The 4,822-nt window shown below is 38.6% G+C and overlaps 1 pseudogene; it reads left to right on the forward strand.

Annotated features, from left to right (window-relative positions):
* Positions 1-638: 638 nt before the first annotated feature.
* LOC115742805 lies at positions 639-2,852 on the forward strand (annotated as a pseudogene).
* Positions 2,853-4,822: the final 1,970 nt, after the last annotated feature.

Below are 4,822 nucleotides of genomic sequence, written 5' to 3' on the forward strand. Positions count from 1 at the left end.
CTGATAGGCATGAGGGTCAAATCTCCCAAGGAAAGAAAGCAGATTTTATTTCATTGAGAAGATATTATTCTTTCTTTGCCATATGGACCGATTCTCTTCTTCCTGGGGATATGTTTTCTCTCTTCTTCTTTTTTGTAATTCATCTAGAAGAAGGCCTCATGTATCTCAGGTGATATTCTTTCCCTTTTCCAACTTGTGTGAATATGGCTAGAGAATCGTGCACCCTTATACCAATCAAGCTTATGCGATTTTCCTTCTGTAATGTTTAGAAGATATTTTTTTTACTCTGCTGATGCGTATTCACACGTGAAGGTCTTATCTGCATTAGACATATTATTAAAAAATTAACATGACATCACGTGTGATCTTGTCCACTTTTCAACCACGAACTTGGTTAAATTTTTAAACTTGATGGACTTGTTCCAATTAAGCTCAGAACTCCCATCGCTTAAATCTATCCACCGCCGGTCCGATTAAAATGCAAATGCATTGCATACTAACTAAATTAAATATGCTATGCATGAAAATTAATTAATTATTTGTTTTGGTGAGAACTAAAATTAGTTCTAATTTTTTTTATTCAATATGACAAAAAAACTAATCAAAATTTAGGTATCAACAACAAGAAAGGAACGAAGATGGAGGAGATGATGAATCTCTTCAAGCAGGTGCAGATCAATTTACCTCTCCTTGATGCAATCAAACAAGTTCCGGATTATGCAAAATTTTTAAAAGATTTGTACACCCACAAGTGTAAGTTGAACATCAGCAACACACATACAGTTCACTTACCGGCACAAGTCAGTGCTGTACTTTCTAGAGCACTTCCTCCTAAACTTAAAGGCCCAGGTACGCCAATCATTTCTTGTCTCATTGGAAATGTTGAGATTGAGAGAGCTTTGCTTGATTTGGGAGAAAAGTGTGAATATTTTACGTGGCTCTGTGTATGATACTTTTGGTTTGGGTGAGTTGAAAAAAAACTACAGTGATATTGCAACTTACTGATAGATCTGTGAAAGAACCTAGGGGTGTGTTAGAGGATGTTTTGGTCAAGATTGATCATTTATATTTTCCTGTTGACTTTTTAGTGCTTGACATGGAGTCAACCCTAGGTAAACAACCTCCTATTATCTTAGGTCGACCATTCTTGAATACTGCTAATGCTTGTATTAACTGTAGGTCAGGAGTTATGAACATCTCTTTTGGAAACAAAAAGCTCCGCCTAAGTATTTTTAATGCAGCCATCGGACCTCAAAAGGAAGAGGATTGTTTTCTAGTAGATTTAGTTGATGTAGAGTTGGAGGATTGCATGTTCCAATGGTTGTCAAATGGGCCAAGAATCGCTAGAGAGGAGGGCATTGAGGAAGAGGAACAAAAAGCAGCCATTGGGTGGTCGGCTGTAGATCTTAAGGGAATTAGCCCATCTATTTGCATGCACTGCATTTATACTGATGATGCGGTAAAGCCATTCCGTGATGTACAACGAATGCTGAACCCAAACATGCGTGAAGTGGTGAAAAAGGAAGTGGTCAAATGGCTTGATGCAGGTCATCTACCCTATTTATGATAGCGAGTGGGTCAGTCCCACACAAGTAGTTCCAAAAAAGGTAGCATTATTGTGGTCACCAATGAGAAGGGAGATATGATCCCAACTCATACTACTACAGGTTGGAGGGTTTGTGTTGATTATCATAAGTTGAATGCTGCTACTAAGAAAGGTCATTTTCCCTTACCCTTTATTAACTAGATTCTTGAGAAATTGGTAGGGCGGAGCTATTTTTGTTTCCTTGATGGTTATTTGGGTTATAATCATTTTGGTATGTCTGGAAGATCAAGGAAAGACCACTTTTACATGTCATTTTGGTACTTTTGCCTTTCGGCGAATGCCTTTTGGGCTATGTAATGCCTCAGCCACTTTTCAACATTGCATGATAGCAATTTTTTCAGATATGGCTGGTGAGTGCATGGAGGCTTTTATGGATGATTTCTCTGTTTTTGGGTCCTCTTTTCATGTTTGTTTGCAGAATTTAAGGAAAGTGTTGCAGCGGTGCATAGAAACGAATCTCATCCTTAGTTGGGAGAAGAGCCACTTCATGGTGCACCAAGGTATTGTTTTAGGGCACATAGTGTCACAGTATGGTATTGAGGTGGATCCTGGGAAAATTGAACTCATTGAAAAACTGCCACCTCTTAATTCAGTGAAACAGGTTAGATCTTTTCTTGGGCATGCTGGGTTCTATAGGCGATTCATTCCTTCTTTTAGTAATATTGCTAAACCTTTGATTAATTTGCTTGCAAAGGATGATCCTTTTATTTTTGATGATGCCTGTTTCAATACTTTTAACACACTTCGCTCACTTTTGACATAAGCACCTGTGATTCAACCACCTAATTGATCTTTACCCTTTGAGATTATGTGTGAGGCTTCAAATGATGCTATAGCGGCTGTTTTAGGTCAAAGGCTGGACAAGAAGCCTACTGTTATATATTATGCTAGCAAAACTCTTTCTACAACTCAAGTTAATTATATCACTACTGAAAAAGAGTTGTTAGCTGTTGTCTTTGCCTTAGATAAATTTCGCTTTTATTTGTTAGGATCTAAAGTGATAATTTATACTGACCATGTAGCCTTGAGACACTTGTTAGCAAAGAAGGACACCAAACCCCAACTGAATCGGTCGATTCTTTTGCTGCAGGAATTTGACTTGGAGATCCAAGACAAGAAGGGCGCAGCAAATGTGGTGACGGATCATTTGTCTCGCATTAATGCCGATCAACCCACTACTATCCCAGTCCATGATGTTTTTCCTGATGAGAAATTGTTTGCTATTTCTAGCTCTCCATCTCCATGACTTGCTCACATTGTTAATTATTTCGCTATAAGTCAAACAGGTAACTTGGATAAGCGTGATATGTTGCCTCTCATCCTTATTCTTATTGTTGAGATATTTGATGTGTGGGGAATTGATTTTATGGGACCATTCCCACCTTCTTGTGGTCTAGAGTATGGTCTAGAGTATACATTAGTAGATGTTGATTATATTTCTAAATGGGTTGAGGCAGTTGCTACTCGTACTAATAACCACAAAGTGGTGATGAAATTTGTGCAGCATAACATTTTTAGCAGATTTGGATTCCCTCGAGCTCTTATTAGTGATGGAAATTCTCGCTCTGTTCACAACAACTTTAGGATGCTTTTAAAGAAGTATGGAGTTAATCATAGAGTATCTACACCATACCACCCTCAAACAAGTGGTCAAGTGGAGGTTTTGAACTGAGAAATCAAGAAAATCCTCGAGAAAACGGTTCGACCTGATCGCAAGGATTGGTCCTTGCATTTGGATGATGCATTATAGGCATACCACACCACTTACAAGACTCCTATTAGCATGTCTACGTAACGCTTGGTATTTAGGAAAGCTTGTCACTTATCGGTGGAGTTGGAGCATCGAGCCACGTGGGCAATCAAGCAATTCAACTTTGACATGGCTCAAGCTGGTTCTCATCGCCGCCTTCCATTCGTGGAAGTAGAATGATTGTGCAATGATGCTTATGACAGTGCTAAACTTTATAAGGAGCGAACCAAAGCTTTCCATGATAAACATATCGTCCGCAAGTCCTTCTCTCCTAAACAAAAAGTGTGGCTCTTCAATTCCAAGTTGCATCTCTTTCCAGGCAAGCTTCACTCCCATTACGATGGTCCATATGAGGTACTTGAGGTGTTTCCCCATGGAACTGTGGAAATTAAAAATCTTGGCACCTAGGAAGTTCTTAAGGTGAGTGGGCAACGCTTGAAACCTTACATTGATGGCTTACAAGACCAGCAAATCATTGAATCCACATCCTTGGTGGAGCCCATGCTTGAGGAGTGATCCCATCCGTGTCTGGCTGAAGACAATAAACTTAGCTCTTCTAGGAGGCAACCCACGGTTTGAGTATTTATTTTCACATTATTTTAGCTTTACTTTTATTACGTGTGCTTTTTTTTAAGCTTCATCTACACAAGGCTTATGCAAATTGAGGTGTTAGCTTCTCTCCAGATTTTCACATGCGAATTCGAGCTTACTTTCCCCTAGGTTGTATTATTCCTTCTTGTTCTTTAATTTTTCATGCCATTGAGGACATTGTCAATTAAGTTGGGGAGGGTGGAAAGTCATATAGTTTATTTTTTGCTTGAATTTCCAAAAAAAAAAATCAAATTATTTCAAATTACATAATTCAGTATTCTCTTTTCTAGCAAGGTTGATGTCTTTCTATTTTTTTTTATGTTGAATGCATTAGTTTAGTCCATTAATTTACTTTAGAGGCTGGATACAAGTTAGTTATTAATTGGATTATATTGTGTTAAGCTTTGTACAAGCTTTAGTACATTCTCTACTAATAGGTTTTTATTCGCATTGTAAGCATCCTCATTATTGGTAAACACTAGTATGTCTGGGAATCTTTGCAAGCCTTGATTGATAGATACCTTTGCCTAGTAACCAAGACCTTGTGTCATAAGCATGAAGTTTCGCGTCAAACAGATAAGGTGTTGTACAGCTTAAGTGATAGTGGTTTCTTCCTAGTAACCGGAGCTTTGTGTTGCAAGCATGAAGTTTCGCGTCAAACGGTTGTAAGCTTAGCTGAATAAATTCCTAATGATGCTATGAACTCTTTGGTCCTGTTTTGACTCGAAGCCTTTTTGGTTTGAGCAAGTAAGTCCAAAGGGTGTTTCACCTAGTTCCTTAAAGCCCTTTTGCAGTTTTAGAGTAGCCGACCTAAAGCTCGTTACATGGACCATCTAGAAAGCTTAAGGGGTCAAAACACTGCACGGACTAGAGAA

The sequence above is a fragment of the Rhodamnia argentea genome, chromosome 10, assembly GCF_020921035.1.
Source record: "Rhodamnia argentea isolate NSW1041297 chromosome 10, ASM2092103v1, whole genome shotgun sequence".
In the NCBI taxonomy this organism is placed as follows: domain Eukaryota; kingdom Viridiplantae; phylum Streptophyta; class Magnoliopsida; order Myrtales; family Myrtaceae; genus Rhodamnia; species Rhodamnia argentea.